At 38.4% G+C, this 25920-nt stretch overlaps 1 long non-coding RNA gene across 12 annotated transcripts in view; it reads left to right on the top strand.

Annotated features, from left to right (window-relative positions):
* LOC140513443 (uncharacterized) overlaps nt 1-25512 on the top strand; it is a 34187-nt gene extending 8675 nt beyond the window's left edge. For 3 of the 12 annotated variants that reach the window (XR_011970173.1, XR_011970172.1, XR_011970179.1), the window contains 7 exons: nt 399-432; nt 591-738; nt 2386-2518; nt 6634-6879; nt 7152-7361; nt 8020-8050; nt 10144-22963. This is a non-coding gene — a long non-coding RNA (uncharacterized lncRNA). Of the gene's footprint in view, nt 1-398; nt 433-590; nt 739-2385; nt 2519-6633; nt 6880-7151; nt 8051-10143; nt 22964-22999 lie in introns of those variants that run through there. The other 9 variants (XR_011970171.1, XR_011970174.1, XR_011970170.1 and 6 more) reach the window with 8 other exon arrangements.
* Nucleotides 25513-25920: the final 408 nt, after the last annotated feature.

Consider the following 25920-nt stretch of genomic DNA (forward strand, 5'->3'; position numbering starts at 1 on the left):
TGATTTCATCAATGAAGTGGTGAAACTTATTGACAGCTTGGCTCTATTCTGCTACCATTATGACAGTGTGAGGAGCAGGTAGCAGAGGAGATATTTAAGAGGGAGGAAGTGTCTGTTAGCAGTGTCTGTAGAAAAAATTAGATTGGCTCACTTTTGTACATTTTTTTTTACTCTGGGTTATTCATACATTATTCATTGTTCCGGTGAATTTCTAGGTGCTGATGTCTGGTAGGGGCTTTAGTATTTTGCAGTACTTACCCCATGATCCATTTTGTGATTAGAAAGCCTTTCAGAGACAAATTAGTTGCCATTTCTGATATGATTCTAGTTCAGAGAGAGTCCCATCAACTAAGGGGTCCTCAGTTTGAATCTAAGGTCTCTTCTTTCTATTTTTTCAGTCACAATACCTGGGAACTTTTACTACTTAATTATGTAAGTTGCTGTTATCTTGATTCAGTCTATTCATTCCTAAACTCAGTGGTCCCTTAGAATTTTCCCGATGAATGTTACATATATCTCTTACTAACTTTGCGTATTATTTTCTATTTCCATCAGTACTGATTTATGAAACACTTTGGTGCCTGTTTCAGGGCTTGATGGCATCAGTGCTTCCTGAATTCCTTGAAACTGAACCAAGAATTAATGAGGGAGATCATCAAAGACTCTCCAGTTTCATTAATATTTCCCCCAAATTTCTCCAGTTGTATCCAAAGAGAAAACACTAAAAATTACAGTGAGGTAAGTATATAATCATTTCTACTTGGACTCATGCCCCATCTTGTTTAAGGGGTAATTCAGGAAGGGGAGAGAAGGAAGTTACATATGTAGGTGAAGACCTTGCTTCTCTTTTAATGCTTCTGGGGACTATAAAGGAAACAGAACCACTCAATTTGTATAGACTCCTTTGGTAGTCAGAAAGGCAGCCTTGGTATTAGGAAAGCAATGTGGTATAGAGGAAAGAATGCTGGCTCTGCGATCAGCAGACCTGAGTCAGAGCCCCAAGCCTGGCATTTACTATCTGTGATCTTGAGCATGTCAGTTAATTTTTGTGAACCACAGTTACTTCATATGCAAAATGTGGAGAATGATATTCTCACTCCCTGCTTTACAGGGTTGTTATGAATATCAACAGACGTGATACTGCATACATGTGCATAATGATTAAATGTTAGCCCTTGGAATGAAGACTCATGGTCCTATAAAACTGGTTAGGAAAATGGGTAGAGGAGACAGGGGCAGAGGCTTCAGTTGCTGGTAGAGTGTGTTTTGCTGGAGACCTTTGTCACAGCACTGTAGTTAAGGCTGCTGCATTAATTAATAAGCACTTTATGTATATTATTCATTTGAGCTTCATGATAATCTTATGAGGGAGGGAATTAACCTTCTTTCACCACTGGGTCTCAGAGGTGATATGAACTGCCCAAGGTCACACAGTTAATTAATGCCAGAGCCAAGACTAAAACCTACTTCGGGCTTCATCCTTTCATACCCCACTGCACTACCTACTTTTTATATGATATACCCATACAAAGGGCAAGATGTATTTCAGAACCTTGGGCACCTAGGGATAACCTGAGGTTGTTCATTACATTTGACCCTCAGCATATGTTAATTTTTATTGTTACTATTCATCCTTTTAAGTTTCTAGTCTCCCCAGCTAGCCTGTAAACCCTTTCAGAGCAGAGAACATCTTCAAAGCGTACACTATGGCGTAACAGAAAGGGTACTGAGTTTGGAGTCAGAATATCTGGCTTAAAATCCAGGGTCTGCTATTTCTTTGCTGAATGAGTCTTAAGCTGAAGGTCTAAGCTTCCTTGGATTGTGGGTCTTAAGGCTCCTTCTAGCTAACTCCTTTTATTAAAGGGTTTTGTTCTGTGAAGTTTGGATTCAGTCAAAGGGCCACACCTGAGGACCTAGAGGTCCACATGTGGTCTTGAGGCCAAAGGCTCCGCACCCACAGAAGTAGTACAAAACATACCTGGGATAGATAGCATGAAATCGTCCCAAAGTGGACTTTTTAAATTGGAGGAGAGTGGGACCCACCTGAGAGACATCTTCTGGAGGTGGAGAAGGAAACGGGGTAGAAATCGGGTCATTTGATTACGTCCTATTTTAAGTGATTACCTTTATAACATAGGTCTTAAGATGTTTCTAGCTACTGAAGAAATTTAAGGGCTGTCAGCATTCTCTATATTTTGTGTTCCAGGGCAAAGGCCTTCTCACACTATCTTTTTGAAAGCTTGGCATAGATATATAGAGAACTTGGCACTTGTAAAACCTAATGGGTGATAAGATGTGTCAGGGACGGAGATGTTTTGTGGTAGAAGAGGGAAGGTGAAAGAAGACAGAGGAAGAATACAGTCTTTTTTTTTTTTAACCCTTTAGAAACTAATGACTGGCTATAAGTATACTTTGGCACGAAGCTTATAAAGGATTAATATTTTCCTCTGAAGAGCTTTCCTATTCTCCAGAGAGCCTTGCAGAATTCCAGTCTTTGACTCCCAATTCTATAATAGAGGTAGGCGTTATCTTGCTGTATAATCTATTCATTCCTGAATTCAGCAGCTCATTAGATTTTACTAATGGTGTTGAATATCTCCATTTAACAAAAAAATTATTAAGCATCTACTATTAAGCACTGTCATTGACTGAGGATATAGACAAAATTAAAACAATGTCTGCCCTCAAGGAGATTGAATGCTATTGGTACTTAACAATTCTATTTGGTCTTTAGAGTGTATAGTGGGGGTAGGATGGGTGAGAAAAGAGGGTGAGACTGGCAGGGTTGGTTATATTCAGTAGAGGATGGCCAATGAAGTGATCCAAGAATCAACTTTAACTGCTTGAAATTTGGAGGATTCATTTCTTTGGTTTAAGACACTGTTCTAAGATACTTTATTAAAATACAAACACTTCGAGAAAGAGAGTAGCATATTGAATCATTACTGAGTCATAAGCATATCTTTGTGCAAATTTGCATTTCAGATCCTTTACATCTAGACATCTTAGCTAAGAGCAGGTTTTGATGAGGAGAGAAGTCTAGAACATGAGATGCTTCTTGAGTGGGAGCTTCCTGGAGCATCCAGGGAATAGTAGGAGAGTGCTAGTTCCCAAAGGATGAAGGTGGAGTCTCTTATGATTGGACTCTCTCAGGTCTACTGCAATAGACCCAATTATGGGACAGTAGAAAGAGTAGTGAATTTGGAATCAGGGTGACCCTGGGCAAGGGTCTTACAAAGTCACAATGGTCAAACTAAGTCACAATGACTTAGTTTCCTAATCTGTAAAATGAGGGAATTGGAATGTTGGAACCTTATCTATTTTTATGATCCTGATATAGCTTATTAACCCCTCTTTTTCTCCCTTATCATTCATCCTCTACATGTCTGTGAAGCCAAAATTCCTTATGTATATATATCTCTCCATCCTATGATTCAATGATGTCATTCCTGTCCAACCCTCAATGGATCGCTGTTGTTTGCTGAACAGTATTCAACATCTTCCAAGAGCCAATACTACCCTCCCAGTATTATATCATGCCACCCAAGCATTATATATTACAACCATGATAATTCATTTACCATATTCTGTACTTATCCCTCATTTTTCTCCTTCTGAGCTTCTTTGCTCAGACTACTTTTTTGTAGTCTCTGCCTTCAAAGTCTTTCCCATTCCTTCCACCTGTTGATATTATACCTATATTTTAAGGAAGTCCAATGTAAATACTGTTTCCATCCTGAAGTATTCTTCATTTCTCTAGTTCATGGTTTGGCAAACTATACTCTTTCCCCTTCCCTCTCCATCGCTCTAGTTTGCTGCCCTCTGCTCCGCCCCTCCCCCAAACTTGGACCCAATACTTTTTGCTATTGTATCAGTCATTTGTCTCTTTGTGACCCATTTTGGGGTTTTCTTGGCAAAGATATTGGAATAGTTTACTCCAGATCATTTTACAGATGAGGAAACTGAGACAAACAGGGTTAAGGGATTTGTCTAGGGTCACACAGCTAGTGTTGAGGCTGAGTTTGAACTCAGGTCTTCCTGACCCCAAACCCAACACTCTATCCACTGCACTACCTAGTGCCTCATCTAATACTATCTTTAGAATAGTTATTTTTCAGGAACATTAGCAAAATTGTTTTTATCATGGTTCCAGAACTGGATGGGAAGTGGTTAGGAGCACAGTGGCAAGGTGGTTGATGAAGCTGTTGAGAAATTGGAGTAGTTGAGAAATAGAGAGTGAAGTGAAGAGTGATTGGGTCCTCCCTGAAAGAGTGGCCCAAGTGATACATTCACCAAGTAGGATAGTGAAGATGGACTTTTTTTTGTCAGTCAGTCAACACGTATTTATTAAGTGCTTACTCTGTGCCAGGCACTGCAGTTGGCTCTGGGAATACAAAAAAAGGCAAAAACATAGAAACCTGGTCTGTGCCCTATAGAAGCTCATATTCTAATAGGACAGACAACATGCAAATAACTGTGTCCATACAGAAGATGGATGATACGAATAGAGGGTAATCTCAGAGAGAGGGAGGGAGAGAAAAGCACCAGGAAAGTCTCTTGCAGAAGGTACGATTTAAAGTGATTCTTTTTTAAAACTTTGTTTTAGTATTTTATTTTTCCCCAGTTACATGTAAAAACAAATTTAAACATTCATTTTAAAACTTTGAGTTCCAAATTCTCTGCCTTCCTCCATTCCAGCCCCCTCGTTGAGAAGGCAAGCAATTCAATATAGGGTATACATGTATAGTCATGCGAAACGTATCCATAATAGATATGCTGTGAAAGAAAACAGACAAAAAAACCCTTAAGAAAATAAAGAAAGTAAAAAAAAGGATGCTTCAATCTGCATTCAGACACCATCGGTTCTTTCCCTGGGGATGGATAGCATTTTTCATCATAAGTTCTTTGGAGATGTATTGGATCATTATATATCTGAGAATAGCTAAGTCATTCATAGCAAATCATCTTACACTATTGCTATTACTCTGTACACAGTATATTTCACTTTGCATCAGCCCATGCAAGTCTTTCCCGGCTTTTCTGAGAGCATCCTGCTCATTATTTCTTAGAGTACAATAGTATTCCATCATAATCACATACCACAACTTGCTCAGCCATTCTCTAATTCATAGGCATCTTTTCTATTTCTAATTCTTTACCCCCAGAAAAGAGTTACTATAAACAGTTTTGTACGTATAGATCCTTTTCCTTTTCTTTTTTTGTCTCTTTTGGGAGACAAACCTAGTAGTGGTATTGTTAGGTCAAAGGTTTTATAGCTCTTTGGGTGTAGTTCCAAATTGCTCTACAGAATGATTGAATCAGTTCACAACTCCACCAACAGTGCATTAATGTCTCATTTTTCCCACATTAACTCCAACATTTGTCAATCACCTTTTCTGTCCTATTAGCCAATCTAATAGGTTTGAGGTAGTATCTGAGAATTGTTTCAATTTGCATTTCTCTGATCAATAGTGATTTAGAGTATTTTTATATGGCTATAGATAGCTTTGATTACTTCATCTGAAAAGTGATCATATCTTTTGATCATTTATCAATTGGGGAATGACTCATTTTTATAAATTTGAGTTAGTTCTCTATATGTTTGAAAAATGAGGCCTTTGTCAGAGAAACTTGCTTCAATATTTTTTTCACATTTACTGTTTCTAACTGTATTTCTCTCCATCCCATTGCCCTCTATTTATTCCATTCTCTTTCTCTTTCCACTCTGTCCTCTTCAAAAGTGTTTTGCTTCTCACTCTGCCCCCCCAATCTACTCTCCCTTCTATTACATACCCCCCATTCTCTTATCCCCTTCCTCCCTACTTTCCTGTAGGGCAAGACAGATTTCTATACCCAGTTGACTGTATATGTTATACTCTCTTTGAGCCATTTCTGATGAGAATAAGGTTTGTTCATTTTCCCCTCTCTTCCCCTCCACTGTAAAAGTTTTTTTCTTGCCACTTTTATGTGAGATAATTTATCCCATTCTGCCTCTCCCTTTCTCCTTCTCCCAGTACATTCCTCTCTCACCCCTTAATTTTATTTTAGATTGATTCTCAATGGGAATATGAGCTGAAGAAAAATGGCTCATGTATTGTGCCACCAAACTTGCATGCTTATGCTCTTTCTTTATCTGATAAGTACTTCCCACTATTTGGAAATCATTACTGCACCAACATTTTTATGCTTAAGCTCTCTTTTTGATAAAGACCCACTATTTGTCCCAATATTTGTGATAGTGCAGTGATTTCCCTGGGCACATATGGGCTTCTTTTTAGAAATAGGGAATCAAAGAATGATAGGATTTAGAGCTGGAAGGGAAATTAGAAATCATAGTCCAAGCAGATCATTTTGCAAATGAGAAAACTGAGGCACAGAAAAGTTAAATTAGCCATTGAAAGTCACCCAAGGTCAGAGCCAGGATTCAAACACAGGATCCCTAACTTAAATTTTTTTTGTTTAAAGTCCCTTCTGGCACATTCAGCTGCCAATACCCGGGTCCATGGAATAGAAGCCCAGTAACAGTCAGTTTGTGATGGACGGGGGCTCATAGGAGAGGTTCCTGTCCACGTGGCCTTGAGCACACCACAAACTCACTCTATGAACTTCATTTTTCTTATCTGCAAATTAAAGGTGTTGGAATAGATCTCTGGGGTTCCTTCCAGCTGAAGAACTACAACCCTATGACCTTAAGTGTAAAGTAAGAGAAAGAAGCAATATGAATAAAAATAGGAAGAAAGAAGCCTTGAACGTGCTACACTCACTCCGTATTATGAGGAAGAGTTTATCAAAGCTTGCTTGGGCAGTCAGAAGAGCAGAGCCTGTTTAAGAAACAGGGTAACTGGAGCCATTCAGCAGCTTACTCTTCACCTAAGAAGGGTGAGTTTTGGTGGAGCCTGGATCCTCTTTTTCACATAGTGCCCCTCGCACAGTAACACACTGCTGTGTCCTCTAGTGTCAGGTTGTTCATTTGTAAGTACACAGAGTTGGTGGTGTCGTTTATAAAGGTGATGAATCTCCCTTTCACCGTTTCAGAGTAAAATACTACTGAGCCAGGGTGAATGTAGGAGATAAATGTGGGTGCATCCTGGACAGTGTCACGGTACCAGTACATCCAAGTTTCACTTATGTTGAAGCCATTTGCCTTGCAGGAGATCTGCAGAGTTTCTCTGGCTCTCCTTACGTCACCTCCTGATTCCTGGAGCTGAACCTCTGTGCCCATCCCTGTGAAATATGGAAATAGTGACTTCATGGGTTCATAAACTCACTGCTACCTTCAGAATCTCCAAGGAAGCCCAGAAAGAAAATTATCTTTGAAAAGTGCCAGAAGGAAGAGGAGCTCCCTGCCAAATCTCATACTGGTGATCTGGGGTAGAAAGGAGATGATTTAGGAATGGAGTTGAAGGGAGGTAATGTGAGAGATAGTGGGACCATAACTGCTCACCCCAAGCTTAGGGAGAGAGACCTTTCCAGAGAAGGGCCAGGGACTTCTTTGTACATGAGGTATCAGACTCCGCCTATATCTAGAAGTTAAAGAGAAGTGCACCCCACATAAAAATTTTCAAAGCACCATACGACCTCTGAGATGATCAAAGTTAATCAAAACTTGACCTTAAGAACTTGGTTTTTTGGTGTGTTATTTCTTCAGACTAGGACACAACTAACCAGATATTGCAAAAGATTTTAGAAGACTCTGGGAGATGAATGCTAATTTAAGATGCTGCCCTCTTCTTACCTGTGGGCCACCTGAAAATGACCTTATGTCTGACTCAACATCACTCAAAACCAAACTCTAGCAGTATGGTTTTTTTTTTAAACCAACCAAGCAGAAGACATAAAAATTCAAAGTAAAATATAATGAACAAAATAGCAAAATAGATGACAATAAAGATTCTCCCCATGTGTGCAGGGTCACTCTCTCCCAAAGATTTACCACACCATTAGTGGGGAGTATAATGTAGAGGAAATATAAGGCCAGGGAAACTCACGACTCTAACGATGTTGCTTGTTCCACTACAGGGCCAGTGACGTCTTCTGGTGGTGTCACCAGGTGAACTTTCTTCTTGATTCGGTTGGGATCCTCTGCTGGTCTCCTCTCTCTGCTGTGCTGCTCTCTACTGGATGTCTCCTCTGAGCTGCTCTTTGCTAGTCTCTTGACCTTTTGATTTCTGCTATCATCTGCTATATATCATATTTCTACATAGAACAGACCACAGTGGTGGGGAACCTGCAGCCTCGGGGCCACAATGTGGCCTTCTAGGTCCTTGGGAGCATCGTTTTGACCGAGTCCAAGTTTTACAGAACAAATCTTTTTATTAAGGGGATTTGTTCTGTGAAATTTGGATTCAGTTGAAAGGCTGCACTTGAGGATCTAGAGGGCCATATGTGGCCTTGACGCTGCAAGTTCTTCACCCCTGGAATTGACCTATAGGATCTTTCAGTTCTCTTGTGGTGTAGATCTCAGTTGGCTACACCCAATCAGCTAATTGGAAAAAACCTTAGTCATTCAAATTTGCTTTTCAAACTGGCTTTGCTTCTGTTTCTCTGGCCATACCCAGAGGCCAGTATTTACTTTATCTGAGGTTAGAAAATTTCTTGCATTGACGATTGCAGTCTAAGTGGATTTCATCCAATACTAAAAAAGGGTTAGTTGGAGCCGGCAATCTGTTTATTATCCTTGAAGGTAGTGAAGTTACTGCCCTCTTTGTTGGAATTCACCTAGTGCCACTTCTTAATCAATAAGGTGTATAATATATGTGTATGTGTATATATTATATATACATTTATATATTATTTCATACTCTTTTTATATTATACTCTATAATATATATCCATAATATCTTTCACACATGGTCATAAAGCCTCTGCTTGCCCACCATTTTATGAGGATACTTACTTTGTTGATGGACAGCTCTAATAATTAGAAAGCTTTCACACGTCGAATTCAAGTCTCACTTGCTGGAACCTCCAGTCATTGGTCTTAGGGCTTTGCTAGGAATATCAATTCTACCTCCCTCTTCTCTCCACTCACTTGGCTACCACTCCATCTCAGGCCTTCATTATCTCACCCCTGAAAATGATGATGTTAATCTCTTTATTGGGCTCCAAGCTTCAAGGCACTGTCCTCTCCAATCCATCTTTCAGTCTGCTGTTGAAGTGACTCTCATAAAGCATAAGTCTGACCATGATTATTAAGCAGATTACAGCCTACTCAGTACGGCTCCCTATTACTTAAAAAAATCAAACATCAACTCTTCTGGTTGGTACTTAAGACCCTTAACAACGTGACTCCAGCTTACCTTCCCAGTCTGTTATACCTTCCCTTCCCCTCTCATTCAATCCAATCCTGCCAAATTGTTCTCCTTATTATTACTCACACGCAACACTCTGTCTTTATTTTATATACCTTTGTCCTGATTGTCCCCTATGCTTAGAATGCACCTTCTTCTCACCTCTGCCTCTTTAGCTGCCTTAAAAACTCAGCTCAGTTGCTGCTTCCGTAATGAGTCTTTTCCTGACTCTCCCAGATGCTAATACCTCCTGGCTCCTACTTGATTGCCTTGTGCATTTTGGGGGACATTTATTTCATTTGTGTATACTTGTACATGCTCATGTCATCCCCTACTATAGAATGTAACCTTTTAGAGGACAGGGAATATTTTATTTTTGTTTTTGTATACTCGACACCTAGCAATGCTTAGCACAACACAGGAGATGATCAAATTCTTACTGTTTTTTGATCATTCTGGAAGTTTTTTGTGGATACAGTATAAAATCACATTACCTTTTTTGGCTCCCACATCCCAATGTGAATGTGCTAAGCTATGGTTGTTTTCCAGCCATGTCTCTACCAGTATTTCCTTATATGGTTGAGTTTTTGAGCCCAGATGCAGAACTTTTCATTTATATTCGTGAAATTTCATCTTGTTGGTTTTAAATCCATCGATATTTTTGAATAGACAAAAATGATAAATAATCCTTTTACATTTTCATCCACATCATTGAAATAAATGTTAACTAAGGAGGGGCTAAGTGGATATAGATCTATTAAGCAAAACTTTTGGGTTATTGTGGTTTACTCAGTTACAAATCCATGTAATTGTAACCATCACTGATACTATGTTTCTTCATTTTGTCTGCAAGGTTAGGACGAGATTTCCTTCTCTGAAATCAACATGCCCTCCCACGTGGCCCTTTGGTTCTACTACATCCCATTGTCTGGATATTTTCACCTCCCACAAACCTCAGGATCTGGCTTGCTGGTGCCCCCTTCTGGTGTTTTGATGCCACACATTCTGCTTTTGGAATCTGGCTCTACCACCCCAGCTCTGTTCTGGGAGAAGGCACAGATGTTTGTCTTCTTCCTGATTGGAGTAAATAATGGTCTTAACAAGGGCTTTAAGGGTTTTATTTAGCTGCCTCATGAGGAAATATACAAAAGGTTAAAATACTTTTTAAAAAAAAAATAGAAATATTTATATATTTACATTATATATTTAAATAGAAAATTTAGATGTTTACTGAGTTCCTAACAGTCCTGCATGCCACTGTAACCAGAACCTGAGCTTCATCTTGCTGAGGTCACCACTTCTCTTGTCTGACTGAATTCATCTTCTGTTGTCTTGGCTTTTGAGTCAGGCGGCTTGTCTACTCTTCCTTGGCCTATACACTAGGTCAAGTTCTAGATTTCTAGCATGTATGTGTATATGTATATATAGGCATATACATACATATGCATATATGTATGTGTGTATGTATATATGCATGTGCATATATAGGTAAACATGTGTGTATATATGTGTGTATTATATATGTATATATATGTATACATATATGTATATATGTGTATGTGTGTATATATGTGTATGTGTGTGTGTGTGTGTGTGTGTGTGTATGAGCTCTCCATCAACCTAGCTATTTTGTGGCCCTGCCAGCACATCTTTCAGTTTGGTTTCAAGTCTATCAAAGGCTTACAGTCTCCTTCTCTACTTTAAACTCACCAGTCATGGGCTCATGTCCTTCTTCCTGGCACCCAGGGTCACAAAGTCCTTTCTCTGGACAGTCTTTGAAATTTGGTCATAGGTTGGACTTGCAGGACTATCCATTTACTAAGGGGTATGATGAGGAAAGTCTCCTGTTGATATGTAAGATTAGACCTGAGTCTTGAAGGAGTCCAGGGAGGCCAATAGTGGGGGTGAAGATGGAGAGACCTCCAGGTTTGGCCCATTCTCTATTACAAGGTCAGCCTTCTCTTCAGAGTTCTAAGACACACCTTTATTTGTTTATAAGACATTATTGGAATGTCTCGCCAGTGCTTCAGAGTCAATGTCTTAAATTCAATATATTATTCTTCCCTCCACCCCATTCATCCAACTTTTCATGTTCACCATCTTGATGTTAACATGACCTTCTGTTTTCATAACTGGTCACTTACTTGGACCTAGTCCTTCTGCTTCTACAATATCGCTCACATTCGTCCCTTCCACATTTTCATTGCTCCCTCCCTGGTACAGGCTCTTCTTTATTACTTGTCTAGATTATTACTATAGCCTCTTTAGGGATCTCCCTTTCTGTACACTATCCTCCCCACCTCCCAATCCATTTTGTATATTACAGTCAGAATTATCTAAGATCTGCCCATGTTGTTTCTCTGTTGAAAAAGTCTTCAGTGACTTCCTACTGCATATCAAGGAAAGTTTATTTTTTTGTGTGTATTGGCACAAAAGTGGGCCATCTAATTAAATCTTCTAACTTTAGTAACAATTCTTCCTCTTCCTTAAATACTCCTGGGAATAGGATCCTTGTACAATGTCTCAGTGATGATGCAGAGCTGTTCAGTTTTTAATGGCCTAGAACTATCCTCTGTTTCAGTGACAAACAAGATCTCAGCTCTATCTCAATCACTGTCAACAGTTTTAAAATATGCTATAGCTCATTTAAATATATACAAGCTTTGGCAGATAGCACTCCATCATCTATAGCCTCAGTTTGGCACCTTGGCAGCGAAGGGGTTAGGAATCAGAAACCAAGGGTAAGAAAGGAGCCAACATGAAAGAAGCAGAACGTAGGGAGAAGCAAGGATCACTTAACAATTTATAGAGTTTAAGCTTTTGTTGGAAGAATTTTGGGGACTAGTTAAAATTTGCTAACATCAGGTGCTAGTCCAAAGACTCATAGAAATAGTGGTCTTGCATAAGGATCTGATTATATCCAACATTTTCCTTTTTAGGTACAAACTCCTGTAATATAAGTGACTTTTCCCAAGATTCATACCATTTCTACATGACCAGCCCATGCTAACTTGTGCGTCAGAATTAATTTCAGAGAAGCTTATCAGAATAAGCTCCCTTAATTCCTGCTTCCTGAGATAAAATTGTCAGAAAAAAGTCAAGGAATTTATTAGATATTTTACTTTTAGTACAATGACACTTTCATTATATGTTCATATAGTTGGAAGTTTCCCAGTCACTATTGCATCTTTTCTTTGAGAACATTTTAAAATTTGTATTGGAAAGTCATAAGTCTTGTTCCTGTATATCATGACTACTTTCTCATAAAAGCATGTCAGGAAATATTAGACCTGGCACAAAGGCTTTTCCTTATCCAAGGGATCAATATATCTTCTATTTCATTTTATTTTTATATTTACTCAAATACTCTCCAGTGTAATTCTATTTTTAGATTTACAGACATGTTTCTTAGCCTCCAGAGCTGCCTTTCCATCCCCCACCCCTTTTCTTATATTTGTTTCTTTTGAACAAGACATACCCTTTCCTTATCCTAGTTTAGTCATAGATTCTGCCCAACTCAGATTTGATGTTACCTATGAAATCTAATGGCATTTGCATCTTTGTGCTAAAGCTTCAAGTTGACATTGTCTACTGTCTTACTCTATGAGTTCAATAGCTGTGGAAGTGATAGGATTCTTTATACTTTTACTTCTTATTCGATGCAGAGAATTATTAGATACATTCTCTATTGCAGTTAGTTGAAATTAAATGGAGGGATGACTTACAGGTCTTCCTTGGAAAGACAAATTGAAAATTCTGAAAGAGGTGGCTTTACTATATTCAAAAACCCCATAATTTCATGGGGCACTTGATTTTCTTATATTAAAATGGGCATGATGAAAATTTGTAAATGGTGAGCCATAAAGATTATTTTGGTTTACACATTAACTTTTCCTGCAGAGGTTGATCAGCTGTGACAAACTTAAAAGAGTCTTCAAATGAAATGAGCATTTACTTTGCTATTTGATTATTTCAATGCAAAAGTGGGAATAGGCGATGAAAAATATGTTGAAAAATATGACTCACCAGTGGGAAATGAAAGAGTGTAGAGGCTTGCAGACTACACAGTAGTCTTGTTCCTGTATATCATGACTACTTTCTCATAGAAGCATGGCAGGAAATATTAAATTAAATTGGCAAAACAAATGGAAGGTTGGTGAGAGATGGAAAGAAAGAAGGGTATAATTTTCAGGGTATTAGGAAGTAGATAAAAGGTTCTAGAGTTCTTAATGAGGAACTTAGGAGGTGATGCGTAGTGGTGAAAGGGCTCAAAATAAACTTCTATATATTCTAGGTCATCAGATATAATGAAATGTCCCTAAAAAAACAACAGCAACCTAAAGGGAGGTTTCAGTAGGAGAAAATAAAAGGTCAGAGGGGAAATTTTATTTTATTAGGAATAATGTCATACAGAACAAGGAAAGGGAAGGATCAGCTATTCATTTGGAACTAAAAAGATTGTGACTCTTTCTAAAGATCCTCAAGGGAATTGCATGTTTTGAGCAAGAAGTAGCTGGTTGTCCTCCAACGTATGAAGAGGTAGAGTCACAGAAGCTGTTAAGGGAAAGATCACCAAGTAAAAATCAGAAAAAAGTAGAGAAGGAAAAATGGTGTTTGGTAAGTTCCTGATAGGATGTCTCGAGACAATAATTTGTCAGTCTGATAGCAATAACAGAGAGGTCTATTGTTACGCTGGGCATGTAGCCAAGACAAAATTGAGAACCTTTGAAGAATCATTAGAATAATGACTGCTACCTATTTCTGGTGATTTACATAGGCAAAAATGACACTATTAGAAGGAACCTTAGAAGAATTTTGTCAAAGATCACAAATTTTTGAACAAGAAACTAAATAACAGAAAAAGTAGCTTTTTCTCACTGTTGCCCATTGAAAGCAAGGGATACTGAAGATAAAAATGCAGAAAATGAATAGTTGACTAAGAAGGCGGTGTCTGGGAATGGGATTTGGACTTCCAGACCACAGTTTAAATATGGGTATAGCATGCTCCAGGGATGGAGTGCAGCTAACAAAAGAAGACAAAAATGTCCTGGTGTCTTAAAAATCTAATCAGAAGGGCTTACTCAAAAGGGATGGTGAAGGGAGAAAACTATCTTTATACCCAACTAGATAGTATGGAAAGTAGTTATAGCATTTTATTTTTATTTTTTTGAGGGTATCAAACAATATTTTATTTTTTTATTTTTCATTTTAATACAGTTCATATCACATAAAACAATTCCAACTTCTGGTCAGGTGATACTTCTTTTAAAGCATTTACAATATGAACCACAAAAGAATTTTTTTTTAAACATTAACCAACTGAGACACAGATAATATTTATGTTGCTAACTCCACAAGCCCTTGACCTAATTGTCTCCACACTATTACTAAGAATTAAAGGACCCTAACTTATTGTTGTTGGTCTAAAGTCCTAAGCCTAATAGCTTAATTGTAGACTTAACTTCTGATGTTCCCCTAGCAAAAATCTATAATTTAATAGATCTGGTATTAAGCTTACAAACCTTTTGACTATAGGAAATTGACACCAAGAGTCGGGACATTGCAGGGAAATAATATCTCCCCAACTTCATGTCAATTCCAGGCAGGAGTAGATTGTCAACTTGCATTCAGTCAGGTTTAAAGTCTGCTAGGTGACAGTGGGGAAACTGAGTCAGGAGAGACCTACCTGAGCCCAGGCTGAACAGCCACTCTCCCACCCTTCCCATGAGATCACCTTTTGCAGTTCATACTCAGTAAGATCACAGGCTTACTGGCATCATGGATTGGAGGCTCAGATCGCCTCTCTTGCTATCCATACTTGGAGTTAGACTCAGAAGAACAGTCAGTAAATAGCCCCAAAGAATCTTAAAATAGCAAGTTCCAATAACCAGGTTCCAGATATGACTATAATTTCACATTGACTAAGGAACATCTTTTGAGGCAAGTCTTAAGTGGCTTACATGCCTTTCTATACATGTTCTAGTTCTTGCTTTAATAACAATCATAAAGTCAAATTTACCATTAAAACCTTAACTTTTCCATCAATGCCAAATTTTACCTGAGGTTACCTGCCTCTAGGAAACTTAGACTAAAATTCTTTTCCCCAAACTAAAGATGTCTCTGATTTATTCTCAGTAATTAATTCAGTCAGTTGTTTTAATACTAATTGCTTTTACATCACTTTGTAATATGTCCAATTTTTCTCCCCATCTCTCCCCTCTCCCCACCCCCTAATACTTTGCATTCTGATTGCCCCTTCCCTCAATGTACCCTCCCTTCTATCATATCCCACCCTTCCCTTATCCCCATCTTCTCTCTTTTCTTGTAGGGCAAGATAAATTTCTATACCCCATTTCCTGGGTTTCTTATTTCCCAGTTATATGCAATAATTATTCACAACATTTGTTTCTAATACTTTGAATTCCAACTTCTCTCCCTCCCACCTTCCCTACCCATCCCCACTGAGAAGGCAAGCAATTCAATGCAGACTAAATATATGCCATTTTGCAAAAGACTTCCATAATAATCATATTGTGTAATACTAACTATATTGCCCTCTATCCTACTCTATTCCCCTTATTTTTTTATTCTGTCATTTGACCTGGTCCCTTCCCAAAAGTGTTTATTTCTAGTTACTCCCTTCTCCTATTTGCCCTCCCTTCTATCATTCCTCTCACCTCACTTGTCACCTCCTCTCCTACTTTCCTGTAGTGTAAGATAGATTTTCATACCAAGTTCAGTGAGTATGTTACTCCCTCCTTAAGCCATATGTGGAGAGAGTAGCTTCATTTTTCCCCTCTCCTCTTCTCCCTTTTCTCCTCCATTGAACAAGATTTTTCTTATTTCTTTTATGTTATAGCCTGCCCCATTCCATTTCTCCCTTTCTCCTCCCAGTATTTTCCTCTCTCACCCCTTAATTTTTATTTTACTTTATTTGGTGGATATCATCTCTTCTGATTCAACATAGCCTGTACTCTCTGTCTGTATATATATATATATGTGTATGTATATGTGCGTGTGTGTGTGTGTATGTACAATCCTTCCACCTACTCAAATACTGAGAAAAGTCTCAAGAGTTATAAATATTTTCTTTCCATGTAGGAATGTAAACAGTTCAGCTTTAGAAAGTCTTTTATTATTTCTATGTTCTGTTTACCTTTTCATGCTTCTCTTCATTTGTGTGTTTGAAAGTCAAATTTTCTCTTCAGTTCTGGTCTTTTCATCATGAATGCTTGAAAGTCCTCTGTATCATTGAATGACCATTTATTTCCTTGAAGTATTATATTCAGTTTTTATGGGTAGGTGAGTCTTGATTTTAATCCCAGTTCCTTTGACTTCTGGAATATCCTGTTCCAAGCCCTTCAATCCCTTAATATTGAAGCTGCCAGATCCTGTGTTATTCTGATTGTATTTTCACAATACTAGAATTGCTTCTTTCTAGCTGCTTGCAGTATTTTCTCCTTGACCTGGGAACTCTGAAATTTGGCCACTATATTCCTAGGAGTTTCTCTCTTCAGGTCTTTTTCAGGAGGTGATTGGTGGATTCTTTCAATATTTATTTTGTCCTCTGGTTCTAGAATATCAGGACAGTTTTCCTTGATAATTTCATGGGAGATAATGTCTAGGTTTTTTTTTGATCGTGGCTTTCAGGTAGTCCCATAATTTTTAAATTGTCTCTCCTGGATCTATTTTCCAGGTCAGTTGTTTTTCCAATGAGATGTTTCACATTATCTTCTATTTTTTCATTCTTTTGGTTTTGTTTTTTAACTGCTTAGTTTGTCTCATAGTCATTCATTTCCCTGAACTCAATTCTCTGTTTCAAAGAACTATTTTGTTCAGTGAGCTTTTGAAGCTTCTCCTCCATTTGGCTAATTCTGCTTTTTAAAGCCTCCTTCTCCTCATTGGCTTTTTGGACCTCTTTTCCAATTGAGTTAACCTCTTTTTAATGGTGTTATTTTCCTCAGCATTTTTTTTTTGGTTCTTCTTTAGCAAGCTGCTAACTCATTTTTCAAGATCTTCTATTGCCTGAACCCATTTTAAGTTCACTTTGGAGGCCCTGGAGGCAGGGGCTTTCACTTCCTGTGACAGTATGCCTTGTTCTTCCTCATCTGAAAGTATGAGAGGAGACACCTGTTCACCAAGAAAGTAACCTTCTATGGTCTTCTTTTTTCCCCTTTTTTGGGCATTTTCCCAGCCAGTTACTTGACTTCTGAATCCTTTGTCAAGAGGATGGTCCTATTGCCCCTCCTCTCCCCAGTGTCGTGTTCAAGGCTGAGATTTAATTCAGCTGCTTGATTCCCTGGGGCTTTGGGTGGAGGTGGGGCCATCACTCAGGGCTGAGGTTTAGATCAGCTGCTCCCTACCACCAGAGGCTTTAAGCTGAGCTGCTTGGACAACTGACCCAGGTTGCTTCCCAGCCACCATAGTTGCCTGCAGTCTGCTGCTGCTGCCTGTGCAGCTGCCTGGGGTTATTATTGGAGAAGCCCAGTTCCCCTCTTGCCCAGCTGGGAAAGTCCTCCCGCACTGACTTTTGGAGCTTTTTTTGTTAGCTTGTGTGTTGAGGTATCTGGGACATCGCTGCTGGGAACTCTGCCCTGGAGGTCTGTTCAGGTCCTGTTCCTCCCACTGCCATGTGGCCAGGGCTGGGCTGTGCTCCATCAGCATCCTGTGAGATTTCCTATAGGCCTTCCAGGTTACTTTTGGCTGGAAACCTCTTTCACTCTGCTGTTCTGTGGCTTCTGCTGCTCTAGAATTTGTTGAGAGTCATTTTTTACAGGTATTTTGTGGGCTATGGGGGAAGCACTAGAGTATATGCATCTTTCTACTCCGCCATCTTGGCTCCTCCCCCCCAAAATAGTTATAGTAAAGAAAGAAGAACATCAGTTGAGACACGAAAGGTTTATAGAAAACACAATCCAAGAAAAAAGTCAGTCTTAAGAACCATTGACTCAAATATCAATATAAAAGTGCCCAAAATTTTGGCAAAAAACCCAAAATGAACTTGAGTTCATTTTGCAAGGAGGTAAATTTGACCTCAGCAGTATCACTGAGACTTGGTGGAATTTAACTCATGATTAGAATATGATATTGGATGGATATGCCTTAGTAAGGATAGCTAGATGGTGCAGTGGATAGTGTGACAGACCTTGAATCAGGAGGGCCTGAGTTCACATTTTGTCTCACATGCCAATTGTGTCTCAGTTTCCTCATCTGTAAAATGAACTGAAGAAGGAAATGGCAAACTGCTCCAATATCTTTGCCAAGAAAACCACAAATGAGTTAATGAAGAGGTGGATATGACTGAAACAACTGAATAGGAGCAATGCCCTTGTTAGAAATAAAGATGGATAGATTGGGTTAGCATTATTTATTAAGAAGGAATATTTACGTGAGTAAATACAGGAGGCAGGAAGGGTAGAAAGAAGCACACCAGAGAGCATTTGGATAGAGTTTGGTGGAGGAACAGATAGAAGAGATTTTGTCTTTGGAATATATGAAAGATTAATAGATGGAAAGAGTAAATAGATAAGGAGTTCTAGAAACAAATACATGCTTGGCACAGAAGCATAATATAGTAGTGATAGTGGACTTCTGCTGTCCAGATATCTGCTAGAACACTCTCCCAGCCAAAAGCAGAAAAGTGAATAATTTCTTGATGCATCTTTTTTTTTTTGCCTTAAAATAATTTTTTCAAATTCTAATTTATTTATTTTTAGTTTTCAACATTCATTTCCACAAGATTTTGAGTTCCAAATTTTCTCACCATATTTCCCCTCCCCCACCTCAAAACACTGTTCATTCTGATTACCTGTTCCCCCCATGCCCACCTTTCTATAACACCCCTCCCTTCTCTTATCCCCATACCCTCTATTTTCTTGGAGGGCAAAATAGATTTATGGACTCCATTGCCTGCATATCCTATTTCCCATGTGCATGTAAAAACAATTTTTAACATTCGTTTTTAAAACAGGTTCCAATTTCTGTCCCTTCCTCTCTCTCCACCCATCCCCACTGAGAAGGCAAGCAATTTGATATAGGCTACACATGTGTAGTTATGCAGAAGACTTCCATAAAAGTCATGTTGTGAAAGACTAAGTATACTTCCCTCCATCCTATACTGCCCCCCCCATTTATTTTATTCTCTCTTTTGACCCTATTCCTCCTCAAAAGTATTACTTCTAATTATGCCCTCCTCCCATTTGTCTTCCCTTCCATCATTCCCCCACCCTTCCTGCTTATCTCCTCCTCCCCTACTTTCCTGTAGTGAAACATAGATTTTCACACCAAATTGAGCATACATGTTATTCCCTCCTTAAGCTAAATGTGATGAGAGTAAGGTTCACTTTTTCTCTCTTACCTCCCCTCTCTCCCCTTCCATTAAAAAAAGATTTTTCTTGCCTCTTTTATGTGAGAAATAATTTGCCCCATTCTATTTTTCCCTTTCTCCTCCCAATATATTCCTCTCTCACCCCTAAATTTTAATATTTTAGATATAATCTCTTCCTATTCAACTCACCCTGTGCCCTCTGTCTATATGTGTATAATCCCTCCAACTACCCTAGTACTGAGAAAAGTCTCAAGAGTTATGAATATTATCTTTCCATGTAGGAATATAAACAGTTCAACTTTAGTAAGTCCTTTATGATTTCTTTTTCCTGTTGACCTTTTCATGCTTCTCTTGATTCTTTTGTCTGAAAAATCAAATTTTCTATTCGGCTCTGGTCTTTTCATCAAGAATGCTTGAAAGTCCTCTATTTCATTGAATGATAATTTTTTCCCCTGAAGTATTATACTCAGTTTTTCTGGGTAGGTGATTCTTGGTTTTAATCCTAGTTCCTTTGACTTCTGGAATATCATATTCCAAACTCTTCAATCTCTTAATGTAGAAGCTGCTAGATCTTTTGTTATCCTGATTTTATACTCAAATCATTTCTTTCTGACTGCTTGCAATATTTTCTCCTTGACCTGGAATTTGGCTACAATATTCCTAGGAGCTTTCCTTTTAGAATCTCTTTCAGGAGGTGATTGATGGATCCTTTCAATGTTTATTTTACCCTCTGGTTCTAGAATATCAGGGCAGTTTTCCTTGATAACTTTATGAAAGGTGATGTGTAGGCTCTTTTTTTGATCATGGCTTTCAGGTAGTCCCATAATTTTTAAATTGTCTCTCCTGGATCTGTTTTCCAGGTCAGTTGTTTTTCCAATGAGATATTTCACGTTATCTTCCATTTTTTCATTCTTTTGGTTTTGTTTTGTGATTTCTTGATTTTTCATAAAGTCATTAGCTTCCATCTGCTCCATTCTAATCTTTAAGGAATTATTTTGTTCAGTGAGCTTTTGGATCTTTTTTCCTTCTGGCCAATTCTGCTATTTAGGGCAATCTTCTCTTCATTGACTTTTTGGATCTCTTCATTTGGGTTACTCTATTTTTTACAGTGTTATTTTCTTCAGCATTTTTTGGGTCTCCTTTAGCAAGCACTTGACTCTTTTTTCATAATTTTCTCGCATCACCCTCATTTCTATTCCCAATTTTTGCTGTACTTCTCTTATTTGATTTTCAAAATCCTTTTTGAGCTCTTCTATGGCCTGAGACCACTGCATGCTTTTCTTGGAGACTTTGGATGGAGGAGCTTTGACTTTGGTGGCTTCTGTTTGCATGTTTTGGTCTTCCTTGCTGCCAAAGTAAGATTCTTCTTTTGGTTTTTGCTCATTTCCCCAGCCATTTACTTGACTTTTGAGGTCTTTGTCAAGGTTGATCTCTGCTTCCAGTAGGGGTGTGGGGGGGACTGTCAGCTGCTGATTCCCCTACAACCTGTGGGCATAGAGCTCCAGAAACAGTTAATGTCTCTGCTCCTGCTGCTGCTGTGGCTGTGTGGGTTTCTCCACCCCCTTTCCCTTCTGCTGCCCTGGGACTGGGGCCAAACCACTCCACTCCCCCACACTGTTCCTACAGGCTTTTTCCACTGACCTTCCAATTTGTCCTTGGCATTTTGGGGTCCTGAAGTCTGAAAAATGCCACAGGTACAAGAGATTCAGTCTCCCCAAGGCCTGCTATGCTGGTGCAGCCCATGCTGGACTGTGCTCTGCCCCCTGCATGGCATGGTAGACACTTCCTGGCAACCTTCCAGGCTGTCTTAGGCTGGAGATTTTGCTTCACTCCATCATTCTGTGTCCAGAATTTGTTTAGAGTCATTTTTTACAGCTATTTGGTTGGGCTTGGGGGCAGCCCTCTTGAAAGTGTTTGCTGTTACTCCACCATCTTGGCTGTGCCCCAAAATAAAACATCTTAATTATATTTTAATCCTTAAAAAGTAGATGAATAAATTTCAGGCATGTTCCATTCTGGATCTGATTTTCACTAATAAGATGAAGCTAATTTCTGGGATGGGAATGATGAGACTGAGAAGAACTGAATATTTACTTTTAGTATTGGTAATAGAAAAGAGAAAAGTCATAGTCTCCCCCACCTAGATTGGGGGAGAAAAGATTTCAAAGGGTTCAGAGGAAATCCAAGTCTAATCCACACAGGAACTAAAACTCTAGAAGAAAAGTCATCCTAGGAAGGATGAGAATGTCTTTAAGAATAAAATCTTGAAAACAAAACAGAAATAATTCTAAGGAGATGGGAAAATGGGAGATTTTCACCTAGTTTGAAGAGACTGATGAGACACAAAAGAATTCACCAACAAGCTTTGATTTTAAAAAAGATATGTAAAGAATGTGGAAGTAAGGAAAAGTAACTGAAGATGAATCCAAAAAGACCTTGTCTAGCTAGAACATTGTGTTGAATCTAGAAATGTGAAATTTAATAGGCACAAATGCAAAGTCTTACACTTAGGTGAAAAAAATTAACTTCACAAGGATAAGACCTATGAGTGTTAGTTAGATGGTAGTTTTTCTGAAAAAAGATCCAAAGGTTTTAGTAAACACAATATATGTCAACAGTGTAATTGGACACTCCAAAGGATAATGAAATCTTTGGCTGCATTGAGAAAGTAGAAATTTTTCTGATCTTCTTTGTATATGTAAATGCTCATGTTTGTCAGTGACTTTCTAGCTTATAATGAAAAAAGGAAAGAAAAGTATTGCTTCTAAGAATAAGAAAGTGATCAATTTGCTGTACTCTGCCCAGTTAGATCACATCTAGGGTCTTTTGTTTAGTCCTGAGCAACACGATGTAAGAAGGTTATAAATAAGTTGGAAAGTGTCCAGAGGATGGCCATCACAATAATAAAGAAATTTAAGTTCATGTCAGACAAGGATCAGCTGAAGGCACAGGTAATTGTTAGCCTAAAGAAGAATCAGGAAGGGCATGATAGTCATTGTAAAGTATTTGAAGCTTGTAATAGAAATTGCTATTCATCTCCAAAGGAGAGAACCAAGAGCAATAAGTGAATTTTTCAAACGGACATATTTAGACTTCACATAATAAAGAAATCTCCCAAATAATTGTAGTTATTCAAAAATGGAGTGGATATCCAAAAAGGAAAGAAGAGGTAACGAGTGGGTTTTCTCTTATTGGAGGTCATTAAGCTGGGACTGGAAGACCATTTGTTGAGTGTACTGTATTGGGGATACTTTTATATTTATAGGTTGGATGAGATAGTCACTGAGACCCCTTTAAAATTAAATTAAAATTAAGTTAATTAAATTAAATTTTTAAAAATCCCTTTAAAAAGATTAAAATGAATTTCATCATTTCTTAACAGAAAGAAAATGACTGGTTATTGATATGAGTCATTTCCAAACTGATTCTTTCTCAGTCAGACCTTGGACTTTTTAGAGCAAGGATGAAAAGCAATATGAAATTAGAAGAAAAACTGAAAATGAGAAGATATGCCAGACAACTGAGGGTATTCCATCCTGGCCTATTAAAGAAGAAATAGTGCCAATGAACAATAGGAAATGGATTAAAGGGAAAAACATGATATAGCCTGTCTGTTTTCTAAGGAGGCTTAACTATAATAAATCAGTTGCTATAAAGAGGAATACAGAAATGCCTAGAACCCTTTAAACCAGTAAACACTTGAACTTCTTTCTAAGTGGAGAAATATGGCGGCCAACACCAATTCAAAATATAAACTCATTTGCAAAATCTCACGGAGGAAGAGGATAGTAGAAGATTCTATACAATATTGTTCCATAAGACACCACTTTCCATCTTCAAAGCATTTAGTTATGGACTTAGAAGGAAAACAAAACAGACAAAGATCAGGAATAATAGTCTGTAAAGATTACTATAACAAACTCTTCCCTGCCCCCTGCACCTTCCTCACAATTAACGACAATGGAGCCAAATTTAGATCCTAATATTGAAGTCCCCAATATATTCAATAAAGAATCAGAAAAACTGCTAAAAAAAAAGAAGAGAAGAGAAGCTGGACTGTATCAAGAATAAATACTTAAGGCAATTATCTACACATTAATGAAGATTAGTTATAGAGAGATAGTGTTGCATAATGGATAGACCTTTCTCTCTACCCGTTTTCCTTTTATTTCATTCAGGAGGAAGCAAGGCTCTCATTGGAGTTCACTGACTTGGTTTCTGAATTACTCAGACGTGGATCTGAAGCACTGTGTTGATCAGCTGCACAGTAGTAGATTCCATTGTCTGTTACTGATGGCTTGGTAATTTTAAGTGTGAACTCATTGGTATTACTAATCTCAACCTGAAAATTCATCACGAAATCAGGGGCACAGAAGTCTTCTCTACATATAAATGTCAGAGTGTTGTCCTGGTTCTTTCTGTACCAGTACATGTAATAGCTCTCCATATTGCCTCCTCTCATGCTGCATGTGAGTGTGCTGACTCCTCCAACCAGGACAGTCACAGCCTTTTCTTGCTGTTCTAACACAATCTCTGGCATGACTCCTGAAAGGAAAAGAAAGGTCAGTAGGTGAGCTCCAGGTATCTTGGGACTGAAGTTGTTGAGCAAGAACCCTTGGGAATCTCCATCTTGCCCCCCAAAGCAAGAATCTCAGGACACAGATCTCAGGAGACCTCAGTGTTTGTGCCTCTGATTATTTAGGTTATATTTGTTCTGAAATTCAAGGACTGGTTCTTACCTTCACCAAAAAACATGAGGCAGATGAGGGGGCAGAGCCGCTGCATGACTTCACTGCAGGACTGACTCTGCCTTTGAACCGTCAGGCAGTTTCCTTCCCTTTCAAGTGATCACGTGTTCAGTTGACATCCTTTTGTCTGAAGAAACCAGCCCTGATTAGCAGATGGTCCAATCCCAGGAGAAGTGTCTTGCCAATCACAGAAAGAACAAAATGCCCGTTACCTTTTCGTGTGGAATAACCAAGGCCAGGTAAAGGGAGTCTAAAGAGAGAATTGGATCAACAGCAGGTTTTTAATTTTTCTTTTTATATATTAACTAATAACAATATCTCTCTGATGAAATAACTAGAACTAATCATTTTCATATCAGATGTTTCTGTTGGTTGCTTGATTGGTCATCTTGACAAAGCTAATGATGAGCAGGGGAATTATTGCCAATCTCAAATATTCTGGCTGACATGATCATTATAATTAGAATAGTTAGATGGCTTTATTTTTTAGGCAAAGTTGGAGGGAGGTGGTTTATCTTCGTATAATGAAACTCCAGATTGCTTAACTCGGACTGAATTTCAGTTCAACAAATGTTTGGGTAGACAGGTGTGATAACATGGTATGTGGTAGCAGAATGCTTAGCACATAGAATACACTTAAAAAATGCTAGTTGACTGACTGAAGTGATTTAGCCATGATATGGGAGAAACAGGATGGTGGATAGATTGAGCCTGGGAGTTCTCAGCTGCAGTAGAGCTAAAGCTGATCAAGTGACTACACTGTCTTATACCAATATGGTGAACCTCCTAGAGCAGGATGCCACCAGGATGCCTAAGGAAGAGGAAGCTGGGGTTCATGAGTGACTATTGCAATCCAGTCTGGGAGAGTCTCAAAAAACAAGCAAATAAAAACAACAAAACTCAGTAACAACCACACCAAAACCCCTCACACCTCTGCTAAATATCTAGAATATGTTATAGGCATTAGGGAAAAAATATAAAAAAATGAAAAATATTTCCTTCCCTCAAGAAGCTTATATTCTATAGAACATGAACCAGAATTTCCTGACTTTTTCTATATTTACTTCTCTATTTTCAAAGGTTATCTTTGTGAGATTATATTTGGTAAAAATAAAGAAATATACCATTTGCTTCTCAATCTCTATCAGCTTTGTTTCAGACTCTAAATTTATTTGATCTTCAGAATAGAAATGTCAGATTCTTGTGATCTACTTGGTTATTTAATTAAACATCTTGAATGAACAAGTATCTATTTTCCCTCCATACCACTTTCCCTTTATTTTCTTCATCCCATTAAAAAAAAGAGAAAAAAACCCAAAGCCTTGTAACAGATATACAAAGTTAAGCAAAAAACAATCTTAAAATAGGTGAATGAATAACGCAACATGGGAAGTGAGGAAGCAGAGGGCCGATGATATTGCCAAAGATGAATGAAGATCGCTTTTGACTGTGGCCAAAATGCCTCCTCCTCTTCACCTCATTTATTTAACTATAGCCATGGAATCCTAGCATTGGAAGGAATCTCAGAGGTCGTATTAGGCTAATAATTGTTAGT

This window comes from Notamacropus eugenii, chromosome 7, assembly GCF_028372415.1.
Source record: "Notamacropus eugenii isolate mMacEug1 chromosome 7, mMacEug1.pri_v2, whole genome shotgun sequence".
NCBI classification, from domain to species: domain Eukaryota; kingdom Metazoa; phylum Chordata; class Mammalia; order Diprotodontia; family Macropodidae; genus Notamacropus; species Notamacropus eugenii.